Source organism: Myotis yumanensis, unplaced genomic scaffold, assembly GCF_028538775.1.
Source record: "Myotis yumanensis isolate MYYU_CA2020_CCGP unplaced genomic scaffold, mMyoYum1.0.hap1 SCAF_5, whole genome shotgun sequence".
Classification (NCBI taxonomy): Eukaryota; Metazoa; Chordata; class Mammalia; order Chiroptera; family Vespertilionidae; genus Myotis; species Myotis yumanensis.
This window is the reverse complement of record NW_027223756.1, coordinates 7,335,148-7,354,658: the sequence shown is the minus strand read 5'-3', so window position 1 is coordinate 7,354,658 and position 19,511 is coordinate 7,335,148. Positions and strand designations below refer to the sequence as shown.

Here is a 19,511-nt window from a genome sequence, read left to right as displayed (position 1 = left end):
GAATAATCAGTATGCTTTTGATTCTTAATAATATTGTATTATACACATGAATAGATCTTAAGCATTCTCAAAGGTAGCACAAGAAATATGTGTTAATAATTTCACAATATACAGGTCTAGCAAATCAGCACACTGTACAGTTTAAATATATATATATATAACTAGAGGCCCGGTGCATGAAAATTGTGCACTTGGGAAGGTCCTTCAGCCTGGCCTGTGCCCTCTCGCAGTCCAGGAGCCCTCGGAGGATGTCTGACTGTTTGTGAGCCCAGCTCAGGGCTTCTGGCTGAGTGGCACTCCCCCTCTGGGAGCCCACTGACCACCAGGGGGCAGCTTCTGCATTGAGCATTCGCCCCCTGGTGATCAGTGTGCATCATAGCGACTGGTTGTTCCACTGTTTGATTTAAATATTAGCCTTTTATTATATAGGATTCTATTGACCAATTATACTTCAATAAAACTGGAATAAAGAATGATTTTGGCAGAAAAAGGAAGAGGGAATTGATGCTGGGAAATTAGCTAGTGAACGTCTACGATATCAGAATGGTGCACCTTTGAGTGAGGCCTGTACCTATTCAGGGTGAAAAGGAGTATAGCAAAGGGGCTCATGAAGAGTTGAACCGGTGCTATAGGTAGCAGAGCCAGGAGAGACTGCAGATTGGGCTGTCATTGTCGATACTACAATTAAATAGTTGAGACTGCCTCCTGGTATAATTATTCAATTTGGAATCAAATTATCACACAAGGGGTTGTGATAATTCAATTTCTGATGTCTTCTCAGATGGCTCTTCTGTTCCTATTGTCAGACCATTCTCCTTCTGTTCCATGAATTAGTACAATCACTAAAGTCCTGCACATAGCATAGCATCTCCTCCCCTCCTCTTCTATCCTTCTCCCCTTTCTTCTTCTTCTCCTCCTCCTCCCCTTCTTCTTCTTTTTCTTTCTCTCTCTCTCTCTCTCTCTCTCTCTCTCCAGGTTTCACATACTGCAAACTTCATCTCCATCCTATGAATCATGAAAATTTGTACATTAATGTAGTTCTTATTTGCAAACACTGTGTCTCAGAGTCCTGGCCTTATTCTTGCTTGATCACAAAAAGACTAGCTTGGAACTTTACGTAATAATATGAAGGAACAAGAAAGTCTACACCATATTCTGAGTAAGGGTTTATTGTTCGGTAAATGTCCCTTCCACTAAATTCTAAGTTGCCTGGGGACAGAGGCTATACACCTGTGGTACCAAAATCAAACTTAATGAACAAGTTCATGTCAAAATACACACAGCTTTCAGTCTAATAAAACACTCCCTGAAAATCCTCTCATTGCATTAGAACAGTCATAGTGAAGAAATGATGGCCAGTTTACAATAGCAGTCTATCCCAGTTTTGAACAGCTGTCCTATTAGGAATTGTACTGGGGGGGTATGTGTGTAAGGGGGGTGTAGTTTCCCAGCATCAAAATGCCCTTGCTATGCTTGGTGAATCCACCATCCTGTGTGAGGAGACAAAAGTCACATCTCTCATCATGTAAACGAATAAGGACAGATATGTTTCCCCCCTTGATCTTTGACATTTAGTGCATGGTATGTGAATCTGCAGCTAGAACTGTGGATTTTTTTTAATACATAGACTAATTGCTTGTCCTTTTATTTTTTAAAAATTATTTTTATTTTTCAATTACAGTTGACATTCAATATTATATGAGTTTCAGGTTTACAGTGTATCTTAAAGCAATTTACCCAAACAAGCAGGGACCATCTAGAATTCATTGCACTTGTGACATCGAGTGTCCAGTGGTGGTAGTGGCTGTACTCCGTCCAGACGGTTCCTAAAAATGACCTTGATTATGATACAGTAGCTTGTATGGCTTTGCTAATTACCCCTTGAATGCAGTCAACCCAGATCTATCCTTTACGGTCTGGCCCAACTCCATCAGAAATAGAAGTCTGCAAAGAATCTGAGAAGAGGAAAAGGGGCGGGATGAGGCATCCCAAGACCTAAGGGGAAACTCACTGAGAGCAATCAACTCATGGGCTCAAAACCCTGTGATCCATGGAGCAGCGGCAGCTGCTAGGACTCAGACGTGCTCATTTAAATGTTGGCTATTAGTATTTCTGATTACTTAAACTTTTGTGGAATAATGAATAGGCATCAGATTTACAAAACATAAACCCATCCTTTCAACACGCACGCAAGGGCTTGGACCCTTGCAGCCGACTGCATTGCTTCACATTCTGATGCTACCGCTGGGCCAAGACACTTCTCTTCTCGGGGCTTTGTGTTCCTCTGTCGACAAAGGGAGGACAATAGCACGTACCTCCGGAGGCTTAACTTAGACAATCCGTGCAAACGGTAGCCCCGCACGGGCACCTGGGGAAGGCTCAAGGGTGAACGCCATTAGAACAGCCCTCAGTCTGTCCTACAGAGATGCTGTGATTCTGTCCCAAGATGCTTTCAGGCAGGCTCTACAGGTTTAGAGTCCTGGGACCTCAGGACCAGAAGGAAGGGCCCCCAGAGCACATGCGGCCGACCCACCTCAGAATTGCCCGTGGCTTCGCCTTCCAGCGGCACTGTCTCTCCAGAAGATACTGCCTTTAAAAAACAAAACAAAAAAACAACACAGCCACGACAAGAAGCCCCCTGGTGGACACTCGGGAAACCAACTCTGAGCAAAGTTGAGGAGAGGAAGCCCTCTCCTCAGCACCGACTCCGAACTCTCCGCTCTCGCTAGCACCTGCGCAGGCGCAGTAAGTGGGCGGAGCTGACGCGCGGCTGGGGCTAAACTTCCCGTGAGAAGTGCGCGTTCTCGCGGGAACTGCATTCAAAAAGCCTCGGCGCTCAGGCGGAAGGTAGGTGTGCGCGTAGGCTAATGTTTCTGTGGCAGGAAGAGTTACCCTCAGGAGCCTGGGCGCTGTGAACTCGCCGCGAGCCGCCGCCGGCAGCAGCTGGGGAAGGGGTGCTGGAGGTAGGGGCAAAGGGCCTGGAGGGAAGTGCGTGTGGCGAGGAGCGGTGGGGAGCGGCGCTGAAGGGCTCCTGCGGGGAAGAGAGGGCCCTCGGAAACCTGGCGCCTGGATCTCGGCCGAGGGCGTAGGCCGGAACGGCTTCTCCCGCGGAACCCTGAGTCGTTGTCCACAGGGTTCCGAGTCTGTTTCAGTTTTCCGTTGGGCCGCCTCGACGCCCCCCGGGGATGCTGCCTGGACTAGGAAGGCCTGGGAGGCCGCCGGGGCCTCCGAAAGATAACAGACACGAGACCTGCGCTGTCCGGGATGAGAAATGCTGTAAATGTGAAATATACAGTGGATTTCGAAGACTATACAAAAGTCATATTTCGTTAGTAAAATCATATTTCGTGTTATGGTTACATGTTGAAATGATATTTGGGATGTATTGGGTTAAGGAAAATATTATCCAAATGAATTTCGGTGGTATTTATCTTTTTTTTTTTTTTTAATGTGTCTGCTTGACAATTAAAAATCCCATATGTGGCTTTCCTGATTATTTCTGTTGGACAGCGCTGCCCCGGACAGCTGCGTGTCCGGTTCCCCCCTACCTGCTTTTCACAAGCCGTTGGCTGATTTAACCCTCTCAAAAACCCTGTTAGGTCGATGTTATTGGCCTTGTTTTATGGATGACAGGACAAGACATTACATAAGATGTTGTGGTCCCTGCAGCCAGTGAGTAGTGAACGTGGGGTAAGGACTCGGCAACCGGATTGCCAGGGCTTCCAGTCTCCTCAGTGCTTTGCACAGGCCATGCTTCTGCGGGGCAGGACGTTAGGAGCTGGACCCCCCTTCCCGTCTCACTCAGCCGCTTACTAGCTGATAACCTTTGCGCAAGTTACTTCACCTTTCTGGGCCTCGGTTTGCACATGTGTAAATGGGGGAATTACCTTATTTCATGGGGTTGTCGGGTGGACTAAATAAGATAAAGTATGCAGAGCACCAAGCACAATATCTGGCACATATTAGCTGTAGTTGTTATTCAACCCTGGCTGCCTCTCTTTGCAGATGGCTATTTAACTCTTACACATTCATCTACTGAAAACTCACTTCCTCAGGGAAATCTCTTTGTCCTGATACCCCCACCCACCCTACCCCATTACCCAGATTGGGACAATCCCCCTGTGTTGTAGGCTCAGATAGTACCCTACAGCTCTCCCTGTTGCACTTAATCACAGTTTTAACTTTACAGTTATTTGATTTCATGCCTTTCCACTCAGAGACTGTAAGGTTAAAAAAAGATAGGGCTCTTGTCTAGTTTTGGGTCACCATTGTGTTCTCAGCAATAGCTCAGTACTTGATATATAATAGGAATTCCAGCAAATTCTTTGAGTGACCGAGAGCTAATGTTTTGACATTTGTGGACATTGCTGGCTGGTTCCAGTTTTTCTTTGGTAGATTTTAACACTTGGAGTGGGGGAAACGAGTTAAGTCGGCTCGCGTGAATTGCGCGTACTCCGCGGGAGCCGTCTTAACTCGGTTCATATAGATTTGCGGTGGAGTGCGGGAAACGTGTAAACTCGGGCCGATTGTAACTGCGTATTACCAAATATTTGTTTGTTTGCCGTTCACAAAGATACCTACCTGCGTATGCGAACCGTTTCATACCCATTGGGGTAATAGGTATCATAAAAATCCCTGATTTTGCGGGGGAAACCTAAATAATTGCCCGCGCCATCTTATATTTTGGCGGGAAATTCACCCCACACCGGAGTGTTAACCCAGGACTCTCAAGAGAATTAAATGAGATAATGCATTTGAAGCTCTGTGCCTGGCAAATGGTAAATCCTCAATAAGTATAAATTATTTCAACAGTCAGCAGCTGTCCCCATCATGTACATACAGGCTTTGGAAAGGGCTTGCATTTCAAAGCAGTAACTGCCAGCCCTGTGAAATGTAGGCTATTTTTCTTCTAAAGCCCTATATCTCCTCTTTTATCTTCATTCTTAATGACCTTGCTTCCTAATTCACAGATCAATTTGAAGTGGTTAGAAGGGGACTTCTGCAGACTCCCACCATTATATTTACATACTTCTCAATGTTTGTAACTATAGACTTTGCTTTCCCATACTTTAGATGAAATATTCATGCTTCTGTCTCAAATCAGTTCCTGCACATTCGACCTCATTCTCTTTATTCATCACTTCAGCAGTTCTCCATGTCTTCTGTATTATCACTTTTTCTTCTCTCCTGGATCTGTCAAATAGCATAGAAGCATACTGTTAAATTTTTCTTAGAATTTCTTATTTTAATAAATTTTTCTTAAAATTTTTGTCTTTAAAATAAAATACGATTGATTTTTGCTTTCCCTCCAGCCCCTGCCCCATTTATCTGTTCTCCTTTGCAGCAAAACTGTACATACTGTCTCCTGTTCTTCTACCATTCTTTGTCCAACTCATTCCAATCAGGCTTTTGCCCCATCTCTCTACCAAAACTGCTCTTAGGGTCATGATGACCTATATGAATTCAAATCCATTGGCCAATTCTTAGTTCTCCCCTTATTTGACTTTGCATTTGATAGAATTGATTACATGTATCTCCTTAATACACTTTTGTTTATTGGCTTCCAGGACAACACCTGATCTTGGTTTTATTCTTCCTCACTGGTCATACCTGAATATACTTTTCTCTCTTCTTTCCTGTCTCTTACCAGGGCTTATTCCTTGGCCCTCTTCTCTTTAATTATGCTCATACTCTGGTGATACCAAGGTTCAAGGATCTATGCTAAGAACTCCCAAATTTATATCTTCAGCCCAGATCCTTCTTCTACTCATGTAGCCAACTGCTTACTTGACATATTTCATTAAATAAGACTTAAGCCCCTGATTTTCTTCCTCACAGTTTTCAGTTCATCAACTGATGGCAGATCTATTTTACTAGGTGCTCAGGCCAGAAGCCTTGCAGGCATTTTTGACTTCTCTCTTTTTCCCACACCCCACATTTCATTCGTCAGAAAATCATGTTGGCTTTACCTTCAAACTATATGCAGAATTTGACCATTTCTCACCTATGTGGTCACCCTCGTGTGAGCAGTCATCTCACCTGGTCTTTCTGTATCCAACTTGCTCCCCTCCAAACTGTTCAACATAGCAGCCAAATGACCCTTTTAAATATATCAGATCTCTATTCCAGACTTTTCAGCGTCTCTCCATGTCACCCAGAGTAGAAACCCAAGTCCTTACAATGGCCTGATCCTACCTATTTTTCTGCTGTTTAGTCTTCTAATCTAAACTCTATCTTGTTCATTCTTTGGGCTTCCTTCCGTTTTAGGTGCTATCCTTCTGCCCGGACCATTCTTTTTCTAAATAGGTACACTGGTAAATCTCCGCAAGGGCGCTTTGCTCAGAAGTCACCTGAGGGCCTCCTCCCACTCCAATACTTATTTTAACTTTCATCCTAGTAACAACACACCCACCTCTTGTAAATTCCCTTATTGTGTTTTTCCCCATTGCTACTTTCTAATTATTATGTTTTAATAATTAATTAGTTCTAATTAATTACACTATGAAGGCAGATATATAATATGACATATTGTCTTCTCCCACTGGAAAGTAAGCTTCATGAAAGAAGCATTTTTTTTGTCCATTTGACCTCTAATATATCTGAAGTGTCCAGAATGGAGCCCAGCATATAAGGGAATCCCAGCAATATTTGACTACATTGACTGGAGAGATCAGGGAACACCTTAATAATGACGTGTTGCTCTTTGAAGGCAGCTGAATTTGAGTCTGGCCTAAGAGGCTGACACCAATTTGGAAAGGATGTTAAGTAAGGTTGAGTGAAAGTGGGATGTTTCTATATATATTTAAGTCTTTGCTTGAAAATCTGAAATGACAGCAATGCTCTTTAATTACGCTGAACATGGTTTCTGTTTGCATACCTTCTTAAAAATAACTAGGAAGATACTAGTGAGTCTGTTTTCAATAAAGCATATTTAATGTGGCATATCTGATTTGTGCAGGAAGTTAACAGTGTTGTGAAAAATTGTGAACATGATATTCTTTTTTTTTTTTTTAAATATATTTTATTGATTTTTTAACAGAGAGGAAGGGACAGAGATAGCGAGTTAGAAACATCGATGAGAGAGAAACATCGACCAGCTGCCTCCTGCACATCTCCCATTGGGGATGTGCCCGCAACCCAGGTACATGCCCTTGACTGGAATCGAACCTGGGACCTTTCAGTCCGCAGGCCGACGCTCTATCCATTGAGCCAAACCGGTTTCGGCAAGAACATGATATTCTTAAAATGCCTCTTCATATGTTTATTAGAGTAGTTTCTTTATTTCTTTCATTCTTTTCTTACCTTGATTGCCTGTATAAAGATATAATTATGAGGCCCACCTTTTCTTAGCATTTAAGAAAACTTAGCACACAACTAAATAGTTTCCTGATACGCAATTCTTAGAAGCAAAATTAAATGTATTCACCATTTTTTGCTCTGTTTGATTCGGTCTCAAATCAGGTAATAAAATCTTGAGACATTCTTAGAACAAGACCGCAAATGTGACCACTTAAGTGAGGAAGAGCCCAGCCGATGTGGCTCAGTGGTTGAGCGTCAACCTTTGAACCAGGAGGTCGTGGTTCGATTCCTGGTCATATGCCTGGGTTGTAGGCTCAATCCCCAGTGTGGGGCGTGCAGGAGGTAGGCCACTGGAGATTCTATCGATGATGTTTCTCTCTTTCTCTCCCTTCCTCTCTGAAATCAATAAAAATATAATTTTAAAGTCAGGAAGAAAACCTTTAATACTGTGTTTTTATATGGCAGTGGTATTGAAATATATATGTAACTATATTTTTAAATTTTTATTATATGGAGTTTTTGTTTAAGCTGAAGTACTTTTATTTTCTCTGTTTACAGTAGACTAAAAACAGGAAAACATGATGGAGGCAGATATAATCGCAGATCTTCGACGCAAGCTCCAAGAGGCTGAAGAAGAGCGACTAAAAGCTGCACAACATGGTTCACAACTGGTGGAGAGCCAAAATGAATTGCAGGCACAATTAGATAAATGTCAGAATGAAATGGTGACCGTAACTGAGGTAGGACTCTAGACTCCTCTGTTGATAAGGGTATACTTAGCTATTGAAAATTTGTGCTGTCTAGCAATTATTGTAAATATTATTTTTATTCTTTTCTGAAGATTTTAGATCTAGTTCCCACCCACTCCCATCCCCAATAAAGAGGAATGAACTAAATGAATTCCTAATCTTCTTTCTGACCCAGGGTGTTCTGACTTTGGAAATTAAGTTATGATTGCTCTCTTCACCGCATACTAGATTTTAGATTTTGTTTTGTCTGTACTGTTTGTAGGTGGCTTCGCTTGTTTCATAGCTTTGGATGACATCTAAATGCTCTATGACACTATACCAAGTCCTTAGTTCTCCACTAAAGTCTAGACTGTGTACTCACTTGCCTGCTAATGGGCATCTCAAACTTAATATAAACAGAAGAGTTGGCTTTTCTTGTAATTTTCTTTAACTTACTCAGTAAATGTAATAACATTCATCTAGTTGCCTGAGCCAGAAATGTAGTGGTTTTACTCAGTATTTTTTCCCCTTTTTTTCTCATATTTAATCCATTAGTAAGTTCCAGACACTTGACTTACAAAACATTTCTTTATGCTATTGCCACTCTAGTCCAGACCACCATCCTCTCTCCCTAGGCTAGATTATTACACTAGCCTTCCAACCAGGTTGCCTGATTTTCTCATTTCTGTTCATACGACTCATTCTTTACTTAGCAGCCAATTGGTCATTGAAGAATATACAAAAGATCATGTGACAGCCCCTCTACAAACATACACTGGCTTCCAATTATATTTACAACAGAATCTGAGCTCCTTACCTGCGTTTTGCAGATCACTGTGTGATCTAAGCCCTGCCAACCTTTGACCTTATCTCAGACTACTTTCCTTTGTTCTTAACTGTACTAGTCCTGCCTTATGGACTGTACACGAGCTGTTGGCTCCATCTGAGTTGTTGATACCCCACTTGCATAGATTGAGTTCTTAACCTTCTGGTTTCTGTAAGATGTCACCTCAGTGGAGATGCCTTTCCCTGACTATATAGGTTGTCCCCCAACATGCATACACACACTTTGAATAATTGTAAAGGCAGTGTTTATTAAAATACATTCTTTTAAAAATTGAGCTATGAGATGTTAAAATGTATATACCTGGTACATTTTTTGGGGACAACCTGTATATTGTAAAGCTTCCACCATTCGCTCTGTTAATTCTCTGTAGTGCTAATTACCTCCAGAGTAAAAGCACCATGAAAGAGGACATTTTGTCTGTCTTGTTCACTGTTTTGTTTCCAGTGTTTGGCACATATTTATGAGAAAAGGAGTAAATCAGTTTTATTTAGTATATGCTCGGTAACATGTAAACTGATCTCAAATTTTAAACGTAGCAGGCAACAATAACTAATAGCAACTCTTGTTTTTTAATTTTCTCTTTTTATTTAATCTAATTTTATTTTGTCTTACTAAACAATACTTTTATTGATTTTTAGAGAGAGAGGAAGGGAGAGGGAGAGAGAAACATTGATGTGAGAATGAAACATTGATCGGCTGCCTCCTGCATGTCCCCTACCGGGGGTGGAACCTGCAACCCCAGTATGTGCCCTAATGGGGAATCAAACTGGCAGCCTTTCCGTGCACAGTATGACACCCAACCAAATGGCCACAGCAGCCAGAACTTTTAAATCTTATTTTTTAAAACTTGTTGAAGAAGTTTGAATTGATGGCCCTTTTATCTTTAAGCTTTCTTGTCAGTAAGCAAAAGTCCAATTAAATACTCCTTTCGTCTCAACACTGTATTAATTCAAAGACTCATTTGTGAACATTCCTTAGAGAACTACATTCTAAAAAGTAAGGGCTGACTTAGTATTTCACTTTACCCTTAGTCCACTGTTTTTTCCTTTTGTTCAGAGCCACAAGTAGAGCATATCATTATCAAACCAAGTAATCCTCACAAGGAAAACTTCAGTGGTATTAAATTTTTTTTTTTCCTAGCAGAGATCACTTAACACACTGATATGCCATGGTATACTTCTTACTTCCTTGACAAGGTTTCAAAGCAATTACCATATCCCTAGAATGTATTTGAATATAGTCTCAAAATACTCCTTAGGGAGATTTTAATTTTTTAAGATTGATTAGCTACATAGTTATTCCAGATTTAACATGTGGTTGTTGCTTAGAAAACAGCGAGTGTATAAAGCAGAAATGAAACAGTTGAAGGTGAGAACTGCTTATATGTGATGGCTTGTTATTTTTATGCAATTGAATTGTAATTGAATCTGCTTTCAGAATTATGAGCAAGAAAAATATACTCTTCAGAGAGAAGTTGAGCTCAAGAGTCGAATGTTAGAAAGTTTGAGTTCTGAATGTGAAGCTATTAAACAAGATCAAAAAATACACCTGGAGAAATGAGAAGAACAACTGAGCAGAACCCATGGACAGGAAGTGAATGAACTAAAAAAACAAGGTTTGGATATCTATGTATTTCAGAAGAAAAATGTTCCAATGCTTATGCAGCAATCTGTAAACTTTAGGTGATGAAGATTTTTCTTAATAACATCTATGCAAAATAGCTGAGATCAAGAAGAGCTCTATGTTAATATGAGGCATGGGAACACTGTGAAACAAGAGTTTACCTAAGGAATTTGTATAAATAACATTCTATTAGTTAAATACAGTTATTTAATTTTTGTAACTAGATATTTGTTAGAGTTTTGGTTTAGTGACCAGCATGAGCCGTTTTGCTTATAGTGGATAGTATGGCAGCTCTCTTCCAGAAAGACTAGTCCCCTAGTTTTCACTACAATTAGTGACACACTCTGTAATTCCACAACAATTTCTTATAAATGTGTGTACATCAGAATTGATACTTTATAGTTTCTTTATTGAAGATAAACTAACATATGATTCCGTTTTTATAACAACTTCATAAGGGAGGTACCATTATTACCTCCATATATAACAGTTGAGAAAACCATTGTTTAAGCCTACAGAGTAAGTTGGACAAAATTACAGAGCTAGAAATTATCAGTCAAGATTTGAACTGAAGCTGATTCCCAAGCCTGTGTTGCTGCACTTAGTCTAACGGCATGTAATACTGGTTCCATTTCAAGCATAAATACAGAGTAAATGCTTGTTCAGCGAGTGTCCATTCCCTTTTGACACCCCATATACAGAGTGCCCTCAGGTTACTTGTAAAGAATCCAGAACTTTTATGATAGCTCCTCTTTGTATAGTCCATATTTTTCAAAATCCTCTCCAGTAAAACTTGTGTGACTTTTGTCCTGATTTCTCAGAAGTCTGTTTTCTAGTTTTCAGTGTTTTGTGTGGCGTCTTTTAAGATTTTTCTCTATTTGTGTACTATCTATACTATTACTTAATTTCTCATTAAATTCCTTTTTAAATACTTTCTCATTTTAAAGTAATAATATCAGTAAAATGGCATGTTTTAACTGGTAATATTTTTTTCTAATATGCAACACAAACATAACTATCAAAATATACTTTTGTGTAATGCTTAGGGGTGGGCAAACTTTTTGACTCGAGGGCCACAATGGGTTCTTAAACTGGACCGGAGGGCCGGAACAAAAGCATGGATGGAGTGTTTGTGTGAACTAATATAAATTCAAAGTAAACATCATTACATTAAAGGGTACGGTCTTTTTTTTTTTTTTTTTTTTTTATTCATTTCAAACGGGCCGGATCCGGCCCTCCGGCCTTAGTTTGCCCACGGCTGGAATCATCTCACATTCCACTCTGGCAAATAGTAATCCAGCTTGTCTGGAGCTAATCTTAGTTGAAACACCAATGACTGATAATGGTGCGTTTTCTCCCCACTCCTGAGTGTTGTTTTCATTTTAGCAGTATTTTTCATTATCTGCCCTAAACAAAAAAGTAATCTAGAAAATATTCAGAGATTGAGGCAAGGCCAATTATAGAGATGGCTTTTTGGTGGAGCAAATACTAAATCAGTCAAAAATATTTTCAGTCTTACTGAAGTTCTCAAATCACTTGCCATAAATGTGGAGCTTTCTTTGTGATCTTTCATTCATTTATTTCCCACATGTAACCTATCAATAAGTTCTAAGAGTTTGACTTACAAAACATCCATGTATACCACTGCAACTCTAGTTCAGGTCACCATCATCTCTCTCCTAATTGCTATCCTGCGTCTTTCACTGCTGCTTATACCATTCATTCTTCACACAGCACCAGTGCTATCAGGAATCCAGACCTACCCTGATTACTTATTAGACTTATTTGTGTGTTTATAAAACAAGGCATGCCACTGTCTTAAAAGATGCCTAACCTTGGCCAAATATGAAGCCCCAACAGTCTCATCATGCAGTAAGTTTGAGTCAGTCAGTGATGTTTTTCAGAAAGATGGCCATGTTTTCACATAAATCATTTAGTTGAAATTTTTATTTTACATTATGAAAGTAGAAAAGGGAAAACAAATCAAGCTAAGAGGCTGTGATTTTTTTAAATAGAAAATATATTTTAAAAATATATTCTAAGAATGTTGAAACCCTATTGACGATAATTCAATATAGATGATAATCATAACCCTGAACAATAAGTAAAAGCTTTTTATTAATAACAGGAACCCTTTAGTGAGTGCTAGGCATGGTGCTATGTTTTATCTATGCAATCTCAGTTGAGAGTTGTGATGGTAGGTACAATCGTTTACCAGTGTTACATATGAGGAATGAAACTGACACAAGTTAAACCTAGACCTGACCCTAACACTTCACCCTTCTGCTCTAAATGTTCCCTGTAAAGCTCTGTGTTCTTAGTCTTCCAAGATTTGGAACTATGTGACATTTTAGGAAGTTATTAAATAGTTCTGTTTAGGTCGATTATCTTCCAAAGTAGTTATCCTGCAGGTACAAGGACAATTTGTACTGCAGTTGTATGTTCTGATGATCTTCATTTATCTTTTGATTGAAATTGTTTTGGTTTTTTTATTTAACTTCCGTTAGAGAAACTAAAAGCGGAATTGGATGAAGCTAGGCTTAGTGAAAAGCAGCTGAAGCACAAAGTAGATCATCAGAAGGAACTCCTCTCTTGTAAATCAGAGGAAATGCGGGTAATGTCTGAACGTGTGCATGAAAGCATGTCTTCAGAGGTGCTGGCTCTTCAAATTGAACTGACAGAAATGCAAAGTATGAAGGTAATTTTTATGGCACATATGTTCTCAGGTTTTCTTCCCTTTTTTGCCACATATTTTACATGTTTTTGTAATAATCCTTATGAGCTAGTTTTAAGGCTGAATTATTTTTTGGCCTTTTATCTAACTAAAGAAGTGTTTTACAGAGTTTTTAGGGAGATTAGTTCATGCATAATAAAGCTTTACATTAAGTGATTATGTAAGGCAGACTTTATTATTAGATTAATGAAACCTCTGGAAGAATTTAGAGACATTTACTCTGATCCTAGTTTGTATCATTTAAAAAAACCCCAATCTGAAATGTTGGTCCCGTGGAAGTTAATATGCATATGAACGTAGTTTTTTCATTGCAGGCTAAGGATAATTAAAAATTAAAGCCTTAAATTCATAGGAAAGAAAGATAGTCTCTAGAGCCTTTTTTGTTCTCTGCTGAAAAATTTATTATTTCATTATGCACGTTATAAAACCTTTAACTAGTTCTTTAGTTTTAGGTGTGAATCATTGCTGATAGATAAACTGAGCGGCTGCTAAATAAAAGATTATTCAAGAGTTTCCTCTTTTTCAATTCCTATTGAATAGACCACCCTCAAGGAAGAAGTGAATGAACTGCAGTACAAACTAGAACAACTAGAACTTCTTAATTCTAATCTAATGCGCCAGGTCGACCGGCTTACAAAAGAAAAAGAGGAGCGAGAGAAAGAAGCGGTTTCTTATTATAATGCCTTAGAGGTATTATGATTGCAGTAACATCGTTTCCAATTCATAATAAGTTGTTTTCTTGCTAATCTAATCTCTATTCGGTAAGTTGTTTTTTTTTTAATTTAGAAAGCTCGTGTAGCAAATCAAGATCTTCAAGTGCAATTAGACCAAGCACTCCAGCAAGCCCTGGACCCCAGTAGTAAAGGCAACTCTTTGTTTGCAGAGGTACTTACAAACATCCCATTGATTAAATTGGCATTTCACTTAATACAAGCATAATTACACATGTTAATATTTTCTAGGTGGAAGATGGAAGGGCAGCAATGGAACGAAGGTTTATCAGTATGAAAGTCAACTATCAGTCACTAATGAAGCAAAATGCATTTAATAGAGAACAGATGCAAAGAATGAAGGTATGGAATTATCACCATCAAAGGTTTATTAAACCTTTTTTGTATCAGCTTTACATGTACAGATACATCAAAGAAAGCATCTTTTCCTTCAATGAGTGTACTTACAAAGTTATTCTTAGAACTGCATGATTTTAGAAAATCAGTATTTTTAAATTGAGCAAAAGATCCATTTATATTTTTAAAAATCCTATAGTAAAGATTTAGTTGTATATTTAGTACCCATTGGTTGTTTGATTTTGTAATAGTTACTCACTAGCCTTACCAGAGAGGTATAAATCTTTCTTTGTGGAGTGAAAAAGGAAGACTTACATGATTTTATTTCTTGCTGTTGGTTTGGTGTCTTTTTTCACATAGTCCTGAGATTTCTGCTTCAACTAAAAGTAGTTCTCTCATCCTTTAGTTCTCCCCCAAAAGCTTATATATAGGGTAAAATTTGAATTGCCTTTCCTTACAATTCCTCAAGTCCAGCATATAGGCCCTTTTAAATTTAAGGGTTTGTTAGTCATCATATTAGGCAAATAAGTGGTAACAGGAAAACATGTAGAAGTTGGAAAGATTTCGGTATTATACCAGCCTTAGAGTCCTGATCCCTGATCTGTATGTCTAACTGGGCTAAGATAGTAATTCAAAGACTGGAAGGTTTCCTGCCTTTTGTTTAGGATAATGAGATCTACCAAAGAAATAGGAAACCTTGATTAAACCTTGGTGTTTGAAAAACTTGGGATTGAATCCTCATTCTGTCACTTGCTAGCTGTGTGACCTTGGTCAAGTATTTTTACTTTTCAGAGCATCAGTAATCTAATCTGTAAAATAGAGATAATAGAATCTGCCTCCTAGAATTGTCCTGGAGTTGAATGAAAGCATAGAAAAATTCTGACATGGGGCTTGGCAAATAAGGAAGTGCTACTTAATAAACAACAGCTTTGGCTTTTATTTCTAAGACTTTTGACTCTGCTGCCTGGTTTATTGAGGCTCTGCACTTTCTGGAAATGATTTCTTTGTAAATTTTCTCACATTTGCTCTTTGTTTTTCTTTCAATATTTGTTGAGCTCCTACTGTTAACCACCCAACATTCCAATGAAATCCCAAATTATCTTGAGATTGTAGATCTTCTTCTTCTTTATTTTATTTTATTTTTAATATATTTTATTGATTTTTTACAGAGAGGAAGGGAGAAGGAGAGGGATAGAGAGTTAGAAACATCGATGAGAGAGAAACATCGATTCAGCTGCTTCCTGCACACTCTGTGCTGGGGATTTGCCTGCAACCAAGGTACATGCCCTTAACCGGAATCGAACCTGGGACTCTTAGGTCCGCGCAGGCCGACGCTCTATCCACTGAGCCAAACCGGTCAGGGCAATTGTAGATCTTCTTAGGCTAAGTGCATCTAGCCTCCAGTCTGAAGCAGGAACAAAAAGTGGATTCTTTAAAATGTTAGAAGTCATCTTTTTCTCTTCCATGTAACTATTCCTGCTCCCTCTTGTCATTGCTTACTTTACTCAAAATTGTATTTAAACTAATTGGCACTTTTCAGAACTTATATATGGAGGGAGAAAGAAATGTTAGGTATAGATTTTAGCTAATTTCCTTTCAATTGCTATGCAACTCTAGGTTTATGTGAGGTCATAATTAGATAAGTTAATTCTGCTCTTAAAAAATAAATTGATATTTATATTGAATATTTCCTTAATATTCTTAGATTGCCTTTTACCCTTTGCTTTCCATCCTTGTGCTTTCTGAATCTCACATTTATGAATGTAAGTAGGTTAGTAATTTCTCCCACTTAATACGATTGAAGTTAATTAAAATTTTTGAGAAACCCCATGAGACCCTAATGAGAGTGCAGCCTTCGTCCAGACTATTTACCAGTTAAGTGATGTGCTTCCAGAACACACTATGCAGTTCAATTTTGTCTCACAGAAGTACAAATAATTGTTACAGACTTCGGATATCATTCATAAGTAGTCAAAGTAACTAAATTTACTGGTGTAAAAGTTTCCAAGTTATTAGATCATTAGACTAGAAATAGCTAATTAGTTTAATTTCCAAAATGAATTCAAAGTAATATAGTACAAAATCTGAATTATACAAAAAATATAGTTATCAGAATCTTCCTCTCCCTCACTCAGTTTTATTGGGGTGCGGTAATTTTTTTCCAGTTACAAGTCGCCACATTGTTACAAATGAAAGGGTCTCAAACTGAATTTGAGCAACAGGAACGGTTGTTTGCCATGTTGGAGCAGAAGAATGGTGAAATTAAACATCTCTTAAGTGAAATTAGAAACCTGGAGAAATTTAAGGTACGTGTAACACTTTTAAAAATGCAGCTAAATTTTGGGTTGAATATCTTAATACTTCTTTTTTACTTGAATAGGTTTCTTTGTTAGATAATTAACATATAGTTTCAATTGAGGTTGACCAATATTTAATTTTTTCCTTCTAGTTTCTTTTTGCTTTTCACTGGTTTTGACTGTTTCTTCTTTTAGTAGAGTCAGAGTAAACTGACCTTCCTCATACTTGTTATTATGTGAGTTATAACTTAAAGTGCCCGTATCTTAGTGTGTAATTCAGTGAGTTTTAACATGTCTCTTTATCAGCGTTAGATGTACAAATAGTCTTGAGCTTCAGAGAAATGGAATTGTTCATTATATCTCTCTTGTTCAACTCAACGTTCTGTCGGTGAGATTTGTTCCTCATGTTACATGTTATCAGTAATTATTTTTCATTGCTATCCAGCTCCATTTTTTAAAATGTTTTTATTGATTTTAAAGAAAGAAAGGGAGAGGAATAGAGAGATAGAAACATCCGCAGGCTGACTCCTGTATGCCCCCTACTTGGAGATGGAGCCCACAACCTGGGAATGTGCCCTGCCCAGGAATCAAACCAGAGACCTCTTAGTGCCTGGGTACGTGCTCAACCACTGAGCACACTGTCTGGGACAGCTCAGTATTTTCTTGGCTACTCTTGCATGATTGTTTTTCTCTTTGAACATCATATGTAACTTCAAAAAAACTTTGTTGGTATTTTTTATTAGAATTACATTAAATATAAATTAACTGTGAGAGTATAAATATCTTTTCACTAACTGAATAACTAAATAAAGTTTATAAGTGACAGATTTTAAAAATGTTAACCTCTTGAGCATTTTAAATTGTAGCCAGTAGTGTATTATGAAATTTTAAGTGTATGTAACCTTTTTATTTTCTCTTATAAGAACTGTTGACTACAATTTTGGTTAAATTTGCAGTATATCAATTGTCATGTTTATGTGGGCCACCTGCAGGCTTAGCACTATACTTTGAAAATTATGGCTTTAACCAGGAGGTTTTAGCCTGCAATTTTTAAAATTGTTCACAAGTTTTTAAGCAGTATATTATATTTTTTTACCCTAGAGAAATCTTGCAGGGTTTCCATCAGAATGTCAGAAGAGTGGGCACCAAAAATAACTTTAAGGATCTCCACTCTTTCAAATTTTTCTAATTTATGGCTTTGTCATAAAATTGAGAATTAAACTCAGAAGTATGTATTTCTTCCATTTTAAAAGGAGAGGGAAATCAGAGGATGCAGGTATGGTTAGGAGCCTAGGCTTTGGAGACAGATCTGGGTTCAGATTCTTCTCGGTTTCCTTGCCTGTGGCATCTTAAACCAGTTCTCTTATGTGTATGGGAGGGATGTTCATTCTTGCATCTAGTTCAGAAGGTAAGTGAGTTGAATGGATAGTGCTTGTTAGCACAGTGCCTGCTATGGGATAAGCATTCAATAAATGGTAGCTGATATTATTATTAATAAACATTTTGCTAACCTCATTTGTTATTTATTTTAATTAATAAGAATTGTTGCTTTATTTAGAGTTTATATGAAAGTATGGAATCTAAGCCTTCAGACAACTCTGGTACTCTGAAAGATAACTACCTATTACACGGATTTACTTCAGATAAAGCTTGACAACTCAAAGTAAGTGTTGGTTGGATAGAAAGATGGAGACTCTTAACTTGTTTATAATGAGTAGAATTAGTGATTACATATTTTTGTTTTAATATTGCCAAAAAAAAAAAAAAATCCAAAAAGGGAAGGTAACAAAAATATCTCTGGGCATTAAGCAAGATTTAGTCAAGATTTAATTAGTGCTGATTATTGAAGAAAAAATACTTTTAATGAATAATTAAATATTTTTATTTCTTTGTGTTTAGCTTTTTAGATTGGTAAGTGAAAATAACTTTAAAGTAGAAAATGTTCTTATAATCTAAATTTTTCAAGAATGAATATCATATAATTTTAAGGAAATTTATCCACACATGAATTAATGTGAAAAGAACATTTCCTCCCTTTGTTCATTTTCTTTAGAGAAAGCATGAGGTTTTTATTTTATTTAAAAGTTCCATTGTTAAAGCTTAAAATATATTTTTTGACTAAGTTCTAATATATAATAAAAGATTTGCACTAACAACTACACTTGTTTATATTATGTTATTTTAATATTCCTTGGTTCCCCTTTTTTATTCATATAGCAAAGAAAATGAAAGCACTAAAGGGGAATTGTCCATACAACGAATGAATGCATTATTTGAGAGCCAGCGGGCTCTGGACATTGAGCGAAAACTTTTTGCCAATGAAACATGCCTCCAGTTTTCCCAAAATATGAAACTGAGAGCTAAAATAGATGAGTTAAAACTAAAGTATGAACCTGAAGGTATGTATAGCTTGTAATAAATTTTGTCTTTTAATCATGAGAAGCTCTACAGTTCATTTTTATACAAATCCCATTACAAACAACTTGTATTTATAGTAAAACATGTGCTGCTACAAAATGTGTAGGAAACTTCAAAGAGAACTGGGTACTAAGTATGCATGAATATAATAGCTATTTTGGGGTATCTGTATCGGAGAACCTTGACATTTGAGACTTTTTCACTTAAGATTACAGCTTCTCATGTAATGCCAAAGAGTTCCATTTTGTTGAGGCAACTGATGTTTGGGAGCTATGTTAGTTGATGCTGTTTGTAGAAAACCTAAAATGATGGAGACTTAAATAAGATAGGTAGTTATTCTTTCCCCTCATCAAAGTCTGGAGGAGGCATTCCAGTACTGGCCAGAGTCATACATCTTGAGCACAATTTAGTCATGGCCTCCTCTGCCTACAGGTAAAGCTGAGAAATGCAGTCTTTTTCTCAGGGTCCATGTTCCCATGGATGAAATCTTGGAGGGTC

At 38.0% G+C, this 19,511-nt stretch overlaps 1 pseudogene; it reads left to right on the top strand.

Annotated features, from left to right (window-relative positions):
• The first annotated feature begins 2,852 nt into the window (after window positions 1–2,852).
• LOC139010239 (protein Spindly-like) overlaps window positions 2,853–19,511 on the top strand; it is a 58,517-nt pseudogene continuing 41,858 nt past the window's right edge.